The 16,335-nt window shown below is 34.1% G+C and overlaps 1 protein-coding gene across 3 annotated transcripts in view; it reads left to right on the forward strand.

The window, feature by feature from the left end:
• The window catches only part of EcR (Ecdysone receptor), a 481,482-nt gene that overhangs the window by 95,726 nt on the left and 369,421 nt on the right, over nt 1-16,335 (forward strand). The window contains exon 1 of one of the 3 annotated variants that reach the window (XM_075381839.1): nt 6,556-6,666. The exons of the other annotated variants lie outside the window; for them this stretch is intronic. The gene's annotated coding sequence lies outside the window, so the exon portion shown is untranslated. Of the gene's footprint in view, nt 1-6,555; nt 6,667-16,335 lie in introns of those variants that run through there. 3 annotated transcript variants of the gene reach the window in all.

Raw genomic sequence — 16,335 nt, forward strand, 5'->3', positions numbered from 1 at the left:
AATACCTGTTTCGCGTGTATCTTATAAAATTCAACGAAAACCGGCGGGAAGGAAATACGAAAACCTATCCCTCCCTTCCCCTTTTTCTCGTGGAAAGTTTGGTCGGTAAATTCAGGGTTAACCTAAATTCAATTGACCTATCGTTTTAAAAAACACGCTTTTTAACGGTATCTTAAAATTAGTCGAAACGCATCTGTCACAAAGAAAATAGAAATAAGCGTCTTTTTTTCATCGCCTTTTTTCACGTCACTGTTACCGTTCGACAAGTTTCAGATCCTTTTTGTTTGCGGCTTAACGGGTTCTTTCTCTGTATTTTGGTTATTATTCGTACCGCCATGAAAACGTCGCATTGCCTAAATCCTATCGATTGTTACTAGATCTTTATATTTACGTTGTTATCGACCAAAAAGACAAATCGAAACAAAATAAATAAGCAGGCGACAAGTAGCAAACGATGAAAACAAAACGCTAGTCGGTAAGAACAAACCGATACGTCTACCGTCGCTAAGGTAATCGGCTAAGCCAAAAACTTAAACTGCAAAACTATAAAGTAATAAAAGATCGAATTTAAATACAACTATTTAGTCGAAACCAAGAAAAACTCTAGTAAATTACAACCCTAGCGGGCGATAAGAATTTCCAACCGCTACCTATCGTACATTCCAAATAGCCTAATCGCAACATTAAAATCCCAAAAATTAACAGAAAACAAATTAAACCTACCGCTAAATACTAAATAACAATAACGCGAAGTAAGCCTACAACAAAAACACGTAAATCGATAACAACGAATAACAAAAATGTAATTTATAATATCAGAGCTCGTGCAAAGTTAAACTATCTCGCCGGCGTTCTTGAAACTAAACGCACCTTTTTCAAACTCGCAGCATCCAACTCGAGGATCATACTTGACAAATATCATAGTCATTAATCATTCTTGTGCCATCTCTGTGTCAGGCTGAGAACTTTTCGAACGATCCTAGTGTAGAAGAACTATAAAAAAAGTGACCTGATTAAATTTAACCTAATTTGACCTAATTACATTTTTTTATGTACTATTTTTTTTTCTAAATGTTACACCTGCGTTAAATGCCGAAATAATTTAGCAGATTACTATTATATATTAATCCGACATATATTTTTATTTTAATCAACTATCATCATATGTAAGTTCCTAATGTAATTTGCCATCCGTTTCAAAATTTTTTACTTAAAAAAATGTTTTTGAATTTTATAATAGAGTTTTTTAATACCACTTTATTTTAATGTTTTCTTTCTTACGTTTATTTACTTTTTTAGTTTTTATTACAAGAAGTTAGATTTATTAGATGTCCTGTATGCTCGTATAAAGAACAATATCGTCGGAAAGTATTACCTATTCGGGAAACCTTCGTTTTACCAAAAGTTTGGAAAGGAATGCAGAGTTACGACGCCTATCAAACGTCTAAAGCGGGTATCCGTTGCCCGTTGCTGCCGCACGATGCAAGTTCGAGCTCGACACAAACTGTGCTCACGTTTGAGAGGGCGTGGCAAACGATTCCGTTTGTTCGTCAGTCGTTCGCCGACTGTCACGACGGGCAGACTGCGTGTCGCAGCCGCATTTATTTTAATTTATAACATAATTGCGAAAAAACGAAACGAAAGCGCCGTTTTCGGCTTAAGCGATCTTATCGGAATAGATTTCAACAGGATAACGGCCTATAAAATGATACGACGTTAGAACCGATTGAAAGTATAATAAATTTTAATCGATCGACGAGAGACGCCCGGTACGTTAGGCTCAGCGATGAAACCGACGTAAAGATAATGGAACGCAAACTTTCGGTTCGGTACCTTGGCCAGCTATATTGAGGGCACTTCAAAGAAAAAATATAAGCGAGGACATAGTGACGCAAGTAGCCAACTATCTATCCGAGAGACGAACTGAAATCAATACGGTGGATGGTGTGGTAAGTCATCAGATCTTCGGTGGAGTCCCGCAGGGGTCTGTACTCGGACCCCTACTTTGGAACATCTTCTATGATGAAATTTTCCGACTTCAATTCCCGCCGGGGATGAATGTCGTAGGATACGCGGACGACATCTCGCTACTAGTGTAGGTCAGTACCTTAGATGAAGTGGAGGACAAGGGGAATATTACCTTAGAAATAGTTAATGAATGGCTCGTCAACAACAGTTTGCAGGTCTCTCCGTCCAAATGCAAGGGTATCCTCTTCCCTGGTAGGACGATACTCAGAAGATTAAATCTGCGCCTGAGAGGAGAGGCAATTGTCGAGGTGGAAATATCTAGGGGTGTTACTGGATAAACACCTCCAATACTCCAGCCATGTGGCCATGATCTGCGACAGAGTGGAAACAACAATCATGCGAGGTCTCTGCGGGACAAGGAATTCCACGTGCGTCGAAGAGGCGACTTATCACGTCGGTGATAACGTCGTCTCTGTTGTACGCCGCCCCGGTATGGGCTGATGCGGTTAATGTCCAGCGCAACAGAAGAAAACTGACTAGCAGTCATAGGAAGTCGCTTCTGGGGGTAGTTTCGGGGTACCGAACGCTATCGTATGATGCACTGTGCGTGCTTTCTTCGGTGCCCCTGATAGAATTGCAGATTAAAGGACGAAAACTAAGGGCGTCCGGTGTAGCCAAAGATGAGGCCAGTTCTATTATACGAGAACAATGGAAGGTGGCATGGGCGGGTTCAGCAGTGGCCGCATGGACAAGAAGAATTATCCCGGACCTGGATGCTTGGCTAGTTGTTGAATGCTCTCATGTTGAATTAGATTACCACACAACGCAACTCATGTCGGGACATGGTGCGTTTGAAAAATACCTGCATAGGTTTGGCAGGAGAGAGTCACCAATCTGTTGTTACTGCTATGCGGTTGACGATGCCGAACATACTATTTTTTAGTGCAGACGATGGGAGGAACAACGTGTAAATGCAGGACTGATGCATACCCGACCGGAGCAGCTCTCGGAGTGGCTCTTGGCTGTGTCCGGAAACTGCAATAATTTTGCAGTATCTGCAAGAACAGTTATCAGAATAAAAGAAGATGAGGCAAGACGACTGGGATACTGAGGGGTGTAGTTTATAGTAGGGCTGGGCGGACAGCCCCGTTCCTGAGGGCTGACATGCCCTGGTGTGTGGGTTCCCGTGATGGAGCGGGGACTTCTGGGGTCCGTTAGGTGCGAATGAATGAAAAGACCGAGACCCGGCCGGCGGTGTGGGTTCTCGGATACGCTTTGGCGGCTTCGGCTCCTGCGCCGTCGGTTTGAGGCTGGCAATAGGAATGACCGAGACCCGGTCTCCGGCGGGGGGGCTGGGAACGGCATAGCCGGGCCTGGTTCTTACGTTGGAGATTAGAGGCAGGCAATTAAAAGATCCGGAAAGGACACGTCCCCGAGTCGAATATACTTAATTGGATGTCCGGCTCGGGGATCTAGGGCAAAAAAAACTTTCAAGAAGCCATTTCGGTACAGGTAATTTACAACGTAAAATGTTATGACGATACACGAAAATCGTACGAGTATATACCGGAAGGTGTAGACGACAAACATAGTCCGGAGGACGAATCTACCGTATCGAACAGTACCGATAATATTATCATCGTTGTACAGATATTTTTGAAAAAAAAAGAATTAAACGTTTTTGGAAATCGGTTTTACGTCTAAATTAAAATTCCCCGCATAGAAAAACGATAATACACGTTAGAGTTTGAATCGTATTAACAAAATTAAAACCGAAAACGTACGTCGAAATTCAGAATTGCAGTGAAGTGATGTGCAATGTGCACTCGAATTAATAAATTCAAGTTTTATTAATTTAGGTGGCTGGGGACCTAGAGCCCGTGAGAAATAACAATCGACCCCTTCTTCTGCGTGCGCGCACGCGTTTCCTCTGGAAATAGAATACATTAAAAAATATCGTTTTGAATATGCTCAATTTATATTTCTGTTATTCAAGAAGCACTGTTATAAAGGCTCTTAAGGGGCGATGATCTAAAATTTTCTTGGATACCTTGGGTTTTAACGTTTGTTTTGAAGGCTAAATGTGTTATACTATAACACGGCAAGATCGATCTGAAATTGATGTAAAGAAAACGATTATGAGGTTTATGAGGTAAAAAAACATAGGAACTTGTAAAAAAATACCTGACGTGGACACCACATGACTTCCTTGTACGCCTATTAAATTACATATAAACATTTTTGGCTGCTCTTCATTTAAACTTATTTCATTTGAAAGTAAGATGCGATCCTCCAATTCTTTAATAAAGCGGACAGTTATACATTTGCATTGCGGTGGACACCACCTTGTATTACAATTTTTTGTGGTGTCCGTAGCAGCATTTTATATTAGTTTAGATATTAAATTTGTTTCACGTCTCTCAAGTAGATATTGTATACGGTGTAACCGAGAACGTGTCTGATCAGTAACCGTGCACACATCGGATCGAATTCTATTTCATATACATATGTTTTTCTTAACTTTTCCTTTTTTAATTTAAATATATCGATTTATTAATAATTATTTACCTCTGATTATAAGAATTAAAATGAAAAGTACTTACAATTTTTTTCCATTGATAACTTTGTTTTTTCTTTTTTTATTGTTATTATTGAATTATTATTTATTGTTACTTTTATTTTATAATCAGAGGTTAATGATTATTAATAAGTTAATATATTTAAATTAAAAAAAAAAGGATGAAGTCTGATTCGAACCGATGTGCCTTCCCTTGTAAGATCCAAATATTTCAATAATTAAAATTTTATTTGGTTATAACTCTAGAACCGATGAAAATAAGTACCGCTTTGTTATATCGTTGAAAAGTTCTCAACGAGGACTTACTGCAGTTAAGAAAAAGTCAAAAATTCAAATTTATTTAAAGGTCTGAATGTTTACGCACTTTTGGCCCGGTCGATTGCGATCAAAAGGGGAGGGATTCAAACTAGATGTTACTACAGTTCTAAATCCAAAATTTGAACGTTCTACGGTTAATCGTTTTTGAGTTACGCGAGATACATACGCACGTACAGCCGTCACGCCGAAACTAGTCAAAATGGATTCAGGGATGGTCAAAATGGATATTTCCGTTGAAATCTGAAAACCGAAATTTTTCGCGATCGCAACACTTCCATTTCTTCGTATAAGAAGTAAAAACAAGAAGCGGTAAGTACACATTAAATAGTTGCCCGAAGGTGAACGTTACATTCTTGCAATGTTTGTTAATATTACAAGTAATTTTTTGACACCGTTGACTCTCATAAATATTTAACCTTAATAAATACGTCATATTTAAATCAAAACTATAAATCTTGGAATATTTTCTATATAAAAAGAGACATCTGCTATCACGTACCAAAATTGAGGTGATTACAAATATTTGTAAAAGAATAAAAGAAAGTACGGTATTTTTTAGTCGTAGTAAATTATTAAGTTCTCTTTTATACAGAATGCTTACGGTCACATCATATAATATTCGGTTTGTAAAACCCGTTTTATTATGGGATATTGGAAAACTAACCTTTTAGGTCCTTAAACGCCGTTAACGTTTCAGATTGATCTTTAAATACCCTACCTCTCTTTTTCTGTTTACCCTCCACAACCGCCGTAGGTTATTACAATTTGTATGAATGTAATGAAATGTAGTCTTGCACAGTCTCATTACCTTTCCTTCAGGAAGAAATTTATAAATATTTAAAACTACTAAATTTGCTAAAACTTATTTTTTGTAGAGCCATCGATCTAGGAAATGTTTTGTTGCTGTTGTGCATTCCTTTGTTTCTGTGCCGATCTTTTAAACTTCACACATATTTAATGACATAATCGTACACCCTTCCGCCTCAATTATCGGTTTTATTTACTCCCAATCTTTACAAGACTAATATAAAACGGCAAGAAAGGTCAAAATCAATTTTTCGTCCCACGAAGCGGGAAGCTATCGGACTTACGTTTTTTTTTGCGATTTTGTGCGCTCTATTATTTATCTCTGTAACAAGTTTTATTTAAAATAAGCCAAAAAAACATTCTTTCGCCAAGAAACCGGATTGTATCTCGGCTTAGATTAAAAAAAAATTTAATTTTTTTTGGGTAATGTTTTTGTATTTAATCGAAACGAAAGCAGCAACCGGTTGAGCAGAATAACCGTTGTTAATTATTAATTATTTGCATCACTAGTGGGCATATTTTTGAAATCGTATAGGTTTTGTTAAAACCAGGTCGGTAATTTTGAAGTTGGCAAAATTAAATAAATTTTATAGAAATCACTTTGGTTTGATGTTGACGTAGAAGAAAAACTGTATAGTGTCAAATACTTTAATTTTCAAACAGACAGATCAACGGTCAATTAATTTTTTTTTGTGTGTGTATAAATATAATATATATATATATATATATATGTTATTTATTTTATTTTTTGTTGAAAAAAAAAGTATATTATGCGTTTACAATAGTGAAAAGGGAATTATTAAATACATTCATATAATTCCCTTTTTAAGTTGGCAACAATGTTAAGAGAGAGTGCGTTTGTTTCTCCAGTCTCACTTGTGTTCTCGTGAATGTTGCACGTCTATCTGTTATTGTGCATGTGCGGTACATTTTTTTTTTTAATTTCTATAGTCAGTGATTTAATTTTGGATTATTTACAATTTAAATATACGCAAGTATGTTATTTATTTATCTTATTTTGTAAATTTTAGGAGGTAATTTTTTCAAGTTTAACCCGTATTATAATAATGTCAGTGTTATGTTTATTTATTTGTATTCGTTCCATGCGGTTGCCGGTCGGTAGATAAGTATTTCTATTTATTGGTTTTTACTTTATTACTTTTTTCAATTTTTATATACAATTTACTTTTTTCAATATATATATATATACACACACACAACTAAATCTTTTTAATTAATAAAGCAGAAATCTATGTACCCTTCAGTTGCATTACAGAGACAAATGTTTTAAGTACTCCCACACGATAAAAAATATATTTTTAATGTTTTTTAATATTGCCTTTATTCGTTCTGACCGAATATTATATATAAGACAGTTTTTTTTTTAAACATCGTCGGACGAGAAACTATATAAAAGAGTTAAAAAGGTAATCGGGTCGGTTATACGGATCATTTTTTGTTTATATTTTCTAGTCTTAATACAAATCGTTGAACTCCTTGTATTTTATTTATCGGAGCGCGCGAAGAGAATTTTATGGCCTTCGCCGAACAGTCATTACGTAGATCATTATTCGGGTTTTAATGACAGAAATTACATTAAAACAGGTTTTTATTTTTTAATCCGATTGTCGCGAGTTTTTTTGTTAAATCTTTTGTCAATTTTGATATGCTAATTTTTCCAAAAAATTATCGCGACAAATGAAAGAACAGTTCTAAAAAATATTTATAAATAGTGAAATTATCGCTGCAGATTTTACTCAAAATATTATGAGGAATATTCCGAGCAAATGTTATTGTTGTTATTACTACATGCGAAGGATAAAATAATACTGTGCTACGATTTAGAATATTTTACCAGTCCTTTTTTTCTGATTATCATTAAAACGCTACGGAAATATTTTCTGTGTTCGTAGAAATTATATGCTCGCGAACTATAACATAACTGTCGACTGGCATGTTGAAGCGATATGGTCTCCCTCTGCGATCCGGAAGGTTCGGCCGACTTTCATACGCTTCAAATATCCCACCCGTGAGGTTTTAGCTTATTTGATGAATTATCCGACTAAAAAAAAAAATTAGTAATTTTGAAACGGGAATAATTATTCTATTTTATTTATTTTTTTAATAACGCATAAAGTAAACGATTTATGTTACTAAATATTTGTTATCACAAAAAAGAGGTTACACAGTAGTAATCTATAAACCACTGCGGTACATCGATTATGAGAGATTTTCGTGCGGGAAGGAAATTATTAAGGGTATGATAATGGAATGTTATAATTTATCGTTTATTGTTATTATCAATGTTACGCGCGTTTCATTAAACCCGGTAAGCTATTTTGTAACCCACCGGGTCGGTCTAGTGAACGCGTCTTCCCAAATCAGCTGATTTGATTTGGAAGTCGGGAGTTCCAGCGTTCAAGTCCTAGTAAAGGCAGTTACTTTTATACGGATTTGAATACTAGATCGCGGATACCGTTGTTCTTCGGCGGTCGGGTTTCAATTAACCACACATCTCAGGAACGGTCGAACTGAGACTGTAGAAGACTACACTTCATTTACACTCGTACATATCATCCTCATTCATCCTCTGAAGTAATACCTGAACGCTAATTCCGGAGGCTAAACAAGAAAAGAAAGAAAAGAGAAAAGGTAAGCTATTTTGTAAATATTTAACGGTTTGTTCACTGCCAAATCGAAATGTACACTTCCTCGACAGTTAAATAAAAGGAAAGTATCACGGATAAGTAAGTAAATTCCTTTCTTCAATATCTACGTGTTTTTCGACTTTTTGAACGCCGCTGAATCAAAAAAGCCAAGATTAACAGAACCGTGTAAATAACTACGCTTGTTATCCTTTATTCCGTTTTATGAATAGGTACCGTAAACTACTCCAAATATTAAATTCTTAACGGTCCTTCGTTTATCAGGAACCGCATATAAAAAATTGCGAATCGGGTTTTTATCAAATGAAATTAGGGACGAGCGATATTATAATTCAAACGGGGAAGGGGAGAAATGCGGATTTTATTGAAATTCATACCGGTACGTTACACCGGTAACGTATACCGGTCCTTACGGTTCGACGATGGAAATGTTGAAAATATTTTTCAAAAATAATTAACAAGGAACATTCGATTCGTAAAAATTAAATCCGTTAGATTTTCTAAACTTTCGATCTATCGGATCGAAATTCGGTTATTGTTTTCACAACGCGATGAATTGTAAGAACGAAAACTGTTTTCGACTGTCGATACGGTTTATAAGACGATTTGTCCAGGATTCAGCCGTTCCTGAATAAAGGAATTATATAAATAATATTTTTTTATTTTTTTTTTTTAATTCTACGGTTCAATTCTAATGTATTTATTATTTTTTAAGTAAACGCCTAGAAATAAAATCGTAAGCTCTAACCGATCGCTACAAAAGTTCAGCAACGTCGATTTTCTTTTCATGAATAGGCACCTTTTCACAAAGGATTCTTAAGTTTTTTTTTTAAAACTTCTTAAATACACCGCTCCTATTCAGGGATTTGATTACTTTTCAAAAGTTCGGATTAAATTTTTTCCCGATAAAGTTATCTGCAAACCGGACGGCGAATGTAATGAATGAATTATGTTAAATTAGTACTGCTGCCGTTTGTCTTGTACTGTAAATTTAGTCGCGGCCGAGTACATTTTATCGATCGGGAGCCACGGATTACTTTATTTTAAATATTAAAAGTGTAATGATTTAACGCGAATCGAAAACCAAATTTTACCTTCGAAATCGATCTAGTACATCCGATTTCAGGTCGATTGTTTATGTTCTGTCGATAAACGTATGACGGCTACCGTTGATTTAAGAGTAATTATTATTGTGACTTTTTATTTCTTGAAAAATCTTTCGGTATGAACAGTCGAAGTTTAAAAATCATTAAAATCGGTGCAATAAAATAATATACAGCGTTTTTTTGTATAAATGTACATTTATTTACTCTTTTCTAGTCTATTTATTTCCGGGTCATATTTCTGTCGTTAACAATTTTAAAGTCTATCTTGTATTGTTTTTCTTATATCGTTATTACTTTATTACGTTAAATATCTTGTTTTTTATTTATTTATTTTTTAAAATAATTTTATAATTATTTTTTGTAATCGAACGGTTATTATAATTTTAGATTTATAATTGATTTTATTGAACTTTCTTGCGTTTTATCGCCAAAATAAATAAATAACAAATAAACTTTACCCAAAATGTGGTATTTATTTATTAATTTCTGTAGATTTATGTTTTTGTTTTACGTACGCGAATAGAATTATCACATCTCTAGAAATACCAGATATTATCTCTTATCCAGAAAGGAAGTAAACAAGATAATATTTTTTTATTTATTATACTTTTTTAAAATTATTTTTCTCTCGTTTCTTTACGACTTACACCCCCCCGTGAGTAATCCCTAATCAAAGTGAAAAGTCAAGTTGTGTGAAATTATTATTCGTCGGTAAAAATTGTTATTTTCAGTTAAAAAATCGTGCTCGTGGTGTAAACGTCAAAAACAAAAAACAAAAAGAAGCAACTTACCGACTATATTCTGTAAAGGCGTATCGGACATACAAATTTCCCTCTTTCTGCGAGTCCTCGGCAGCAAACATATTGTCGCAATAATTCATCCGTTGCTTGAAAAAGGCCAAAAAACTGATGTCAACTACATAGGAATCTCACTATTACCTGTCGCAAATAAAATATTCTCCCAAATACTTCTTAACAGAACGTCAAGACGGATTCAGAAGAAATAGATCTTGTGTAGAACAAATCCTTAGCCTAAAAACGGTATTATAATATTATAGCTCAAGGCCAAAAGATATCTTTATTTTGTTAATTGATTTTTACAAGACTTACGCTTCGATAGATAGAGAAACCATATTTGACACGTTAAAAGAATACGAAATCGACCGAAAAACCGTAACTTTAATTAAACTCACATAACCGAGAATTTACAGTCAAGTTTCTAGGTGAAGTCGGTGAACCTTCCCGAGCAAAAACAGAACTTAAGATAACGAGGTGGTCTTTCATCTATGCTTTTCAATTTGGTTTTAGATAAAGTCACGAAGATCTTCTGGGAACGATAACTCGAGTGCAAAAATAGGAACAATCAGATCGTCAAGATTGAATGTCTAGTTTTTGCCTACGACTTAGCGCTCTGCAGAATCGGAACAAGAAGCGATCGACCAAATTAACCGATTGAAAGAAGTAACTGAATAGACAGGCTTGTAGATCTCATTTTTAGAGAGTGAAATGATGACAAGCGCTAGTAAATATCTTAAAAATACAATAGAAACAAAGTACGGAATAAGATCGTGGACTATTTTAAATATTCTTCAGGCAGTGCTGCTTCTGTCATCGTGCGATACGAAATATTAGTTTTTTCTTTTTTTCATCATAATTTGTTTGTATTATATTAAACGTGTTTTATTATTTAATTTTTAGTACGTTACACGGCCCGGTCGACAAACTGTTGAATTCAATCTTATTATATTATCGCAAGATGTATTAAATCATAATCGTTGATACGAATCGGTGTTGTTTTTTATTCACAGTCCACTAAACGTAATCGAAACAGATATTTTGGAGAAATAATTAGCAGGAACGGAACATAAATCGGCGACTAAGACCAAAAAAACACAGATTAGAACGACTGAACAAAAAATATTTACAATAAAAATACCTTGTTATAAAAGCAAAATTAAAGCGCGTTGTAAGACCGGTAATCTTGTACGGCAAAAAAACTACAAATATAAATCGAATAGAGAATCTACCCGCGATAAGACCACGGACTGAGATCAAATAGATATACGGTGAAATCGAAGACCAGCAAGTAACAATAAGGAAACGACGACTAAAAGTCTATAAATACACGGTCCGAATGAACCGATGAACGCTAAACGAGCAGATTTTCAATAAACTCTGGAATTTTAAAGGTTGACAGATGAAAGAAGAGCTCAAAAAGTTCTACATCACAGAAAGCGACTGTCTAGATCGAGAAAAACAAATTTTGAATTAAAGGTTCTTGTCGGCGAAACGAAAGAACTCAGCGGAGGAGAATTGACCGAAGAAAGCAGAGCTGAACGGTCCGAAAGAATGAAGAACTTCTGGAAGAAAAAGAAAGAAACTTTTATTTTAATTGTGATCCTTGAAGGCCTATCCCGTGGAGAAAAATAGGCTTAAGTCTGTATTAATTATTTAAATATCAAAACATGAAGTAACGTTAAGGTAAATACACGAACTTACTTAACGTATAAAAAAATTAACTACAAAATAAATACAGATTCCGAAAGCATCGAAGAAAATTGTGCACGTATTTACGTACATTTTGAACAAGATCCAGAAATTCAAGCCTTTTCTTTTAATTTTTTAATCGGTAAATATTCATTAATGGAGAAATATTTTTAATCGTATTTAAAATAATCGGTCGGAAGATAATTTATTAAAAATATAACGATGAGCATAACAAGGCTCTTTCTAGTAAGCTGAAGTATTTTGCTGCAAGTAGATATTTATATATTTTTGTTTTTTTAGCGAACACTATATACTTATAAATATAAACGCAAGAAAAGTTAACGTTTTTAATTTTCTAAATATCGGTCTTTCAGTAAATGATCTGACGCCCCCGTTTTTGTATTGTGAAAGCTTATTTTGTATTGTGCAAACTTTGCATTTTTTTGAAAATGCAAAGTTTGTACGTGTAATCTAAGTACCCGTATAAAATGTCATGTAATGATGATTTAGCAGTGCGTTGGGGAGGGGGGGGGGGTTCCATACTGGCTTAATTCTAACAACATTAACCGTGATCGTGTACTGTAAAATATAAAATTAGTATTTTATGCTTTACATTATACGTATTATTAATTCGGTCAGAAGATGGTAAAGGAAGAACGAAACAAGACTGCATTACAAATAAATTATTTACTCTTAATACGAGTCTAAATTTTATTTTGCGGTATCTATACCTAAAACGATGTAAATTTTCAAATATAAAAATATTACTTTAGAATACATTAAAATAATGCATTTTCAATGCCTGCAGCATCATCATTAGATAAAAATATTGTTGTAATAATTAAAACAGATGTTATGTTTTAAAACCGTCTGTTTATTCTACCGATAAAATTTATATAATTTTTTAGTGAAAGTTGAAGTTATAGTGACCTATCTCAAAGTAACAAGCATTAACCTCGTCGTGTATAATTTATTATTATTTGTCTAACTGGTGCGAATATTTACTTTAAAAATAATAACGATAACGTTAATAGATTCACATTTATTTTGGACGCTGTGATATTTGTTGATGTAATCGTTTATTTTAGTTTGTGTAAGCGTATGAAATTAATTACTGTAATAATAATAAATAATAAGAGCTCTCGTACTCGGTAAACGGTCTGATAAGCTTCACTTTTAGCCTGCTGTAGAGCGATATAAAAAAATTAAATCTCAGATGCATTAATTTTTATTTATTTATGTTTTTGTTGTTATTAATACTATTTCTTATGATAACACGCATTGTATTACTTATTTTTTGACGGTAACTATGCACGAAAATGATGTCTTTCAAATTCGGTTTTCCTTTATAAAGTACGGCGGACTAAATAGCTTTTAGTTTCAGCAAAGGACTTTTGGAATACGTTAACCGGAAAAGGGATGAGATTAGCATCAAATAAATTGATTTTATAAAGATATTGACCTAAATGAAAAAAAATTCGAAATTTGTTATCGAATTCTTGTATTGAAAACTAAACCGTACAAAAATTAGTCTTCTTATGAAACCCCTCTTCTCTATTTACTTATGTTTGTCGTGTTTTACAACAGTAATATTTTAAAATCGGGGTTAATAATAAATGCAAATAAAAACCCTATTGGAAATTGCGGTTTAAATCTGACATTCAGACAACGATATCACTAAATCTATTGTCTACATTTTTTTTTATCATGGCTGTACAGTAACCACACTGACCCGGTTGTTTAAATGGGTTAATTGACGTTCTATCACTCGCCTCTTCCAACGAATAGCATAGTAGGATATATATATATACGTACTGGACGTACTGCTCGTTTATCCGTCAGACTGTAGACTGTTTGATTCGATTATATTACTCGTATATTCGGTCCTTCGAATTATAGGGCGATCTGAAATTTTTTTTTCCTTTTTATTACTATTAAATACTATATATAATACTGTATTTTATTACTATTAAAATGACGGTTAATTTTTAATCGGGTACCACTGTGTATAATGTTTTTTTGATACGTTTTCTACCGGTCTGATTGCATTATTTTATCGATGGAGTTTTTTGATTATTTTCGCCTTAATAAAACCGTTCGTATCGACTTCCATGTACTATTACCGAACGGTAGTCTAACTTCTACCTTAAGTATACTTTAGTAAACCGATGGAATATACTAAATAGCGGAGGATAATAGGCATCGTTTATTTGAGACGGAAAGAAAAATTGTTTGTAACTTAACGACTGGATTATCAAATAAAGCGATATCCAGAGAGGACTTAAACGGACTACGAATATTTTAGGCGGTGTAAATTCGGTAGAAGTGGTTCAGAACATTACAGAGTCTTAAAAAAAATGTTTAAGAAATTAGCCAAATGTTTAAGAAAGGATGGTCTGTCGTCTAAGCAGAAATCCGTACCTCAACGGAATTATGAATAATATTTAATTTCATTTATACATAACTAATAATACGGTTTATATATATATAGTTTATATATATATATATATATATATATATATATATATATATAGTCTGGATTTTTCAAAATGGCGTCAATGAACATTTTTTGATCGTTAATATCTTCGCAAAAATTTGTCCGGTCAAATTATCCGTCCGTATATGCAAGAGATATCGCCCACTAGCTCATGTTCTTCCTGAATACACATATTTTCCAGAAATTTGTAATGATTATTTCAGACAACCTTAATAGCAAAATTAACTTGTAAGGGTTGGAAGGGGTGAAACCCTGGAATAAATACGAAATTTATTTGGATGTTTTTTTTTTTTATTTCTGGAAACGCGGATCATTTAAAATCATCTGATAATTCGTTTGAAGAGATTGTTATCGATTAAATTATTTTGATGAGGGGACGAAATTTAAATTTAGAATTTAATTCTAATTAAATTCAGAAAGATTAATTCTTTAAGTGTAATTTATAATTAACTTAAATTTAGAAATAATTCATATTTTTTGATCGAATTAATGTAGTTTTCTATAAGGTTACTAGTAGATATCTATCTAAAGTTTTATCTCAAACGAATAAATAAGTAAAACTTTTTTATAAACCTGGGAAAACTCGCTATTTATCGACAGGCGCCTCTTACGACAAATGTCTAGACGTTTAATGATATCCGCATACGACCTTGGAAATATTGTGTGCGGTCCTAATAACGGTGTTTCGAAAAGTACGCAACCCCTTTGTTTGACGACTTGAATTTATTACAAAAATATTGATGTTAATACAATATTTAATACAACAGTATTCAAATTACCTTTAATCTCTTTGCAATAGATATTCAGAATTATTTCCTGTGACCCGATGCAGGTTCACGTATCATAATGTTTGCAGCCGCTTTCCGTAATGTTTGAAATCTCACTTTCAATGTTAGCCTTCAATTCGTCAAGTGCATGAGGACTGTTTTTAAAAACTACACCTTTTAAATATCCCCAAAGGAGAAGGTCTGCCGGTGTAAGATCCGGGCATCTTGGAAGCCACAACCTTTTTGATATCAAACGTTAGCGAAAAATTTCGCGTAACATATCTAGCGTTTCATTACCAGTGTAACACGTTGCTTTATCCTGCTGGAACCGACATTCTCATTCACGTAAATTTAACGTGCCGATAAACCGTTCGATTAAGTTGCGAATAAACCACACCGTCTACAGATTTGTCAAAAAATAAAGGGCCTCTTACACGACACTGGGAGATCGCAACCGCACACCATTTTTACGCGCATGTATTGGTCATTCACGAAACGTATGAGGATTTTCAGCGCTCTATATTCGGTAGTTTTAGCTGCTGTAGCTATCCGAGTGAAACCGTGCCTTGTCGCTGAAATAAACACAACCCAAAATTTCAGTATCGTCATCAACAAGTGAACAAAACCGAAAATAGTGTAAACGTAATCGACTTATTAGGAGCTGAAATATCGGGAAGTTTCATCCGAAACACGTCTTTCACTCGTTCGTAAGATTTATACGCGCAATAAGTCCCAGTAATAAATTCACGTTCGTACTTGGAAAACGACATTGTTAACACGATAGAGGCGAATTAGCACTAGCCCATGACATTTAAACTGTTACAAGACGCTGTTATGACCTTGAGTGCAGTGTTATCAACCGACGTGTAGGGAGAAATGAAATTTATCTACGCGTGACTTCTGTCTTCTTAATCTTAGGGTTGCGCTCTTTTTAAAACACCGTTAGAAAGAGGTAAACCTAGGGATGATCTATAAATATTACTAACATGCTACAAATCATTTTTTCAAATCTAATATTTGTTCTGACGAAATCGGCTGCCATCAAAATAATATATTTAACTTACTGTTATAGACGGCACGAAAAAATCTGGCTCAGTATTTAGGTTTATTGTATTAAGTGCAAAGGTTAAATATTTATTGTT

This window comes from Lycorma delicatula, chromosome 13 (assembly GCF_047948215.1).
Source record: "Lycorma delicatula isolate Av1 chromosome 13, ASM4794821v1, whole genome shotgun sequence".
Classification (NCBI taxonomy): domain Eukaryota; kingdom Metazoa; phylum Arthropoda; class Insecta; order Hemiptera; family Fulgoridae; genus Lycorma; species Lycorma delicatula.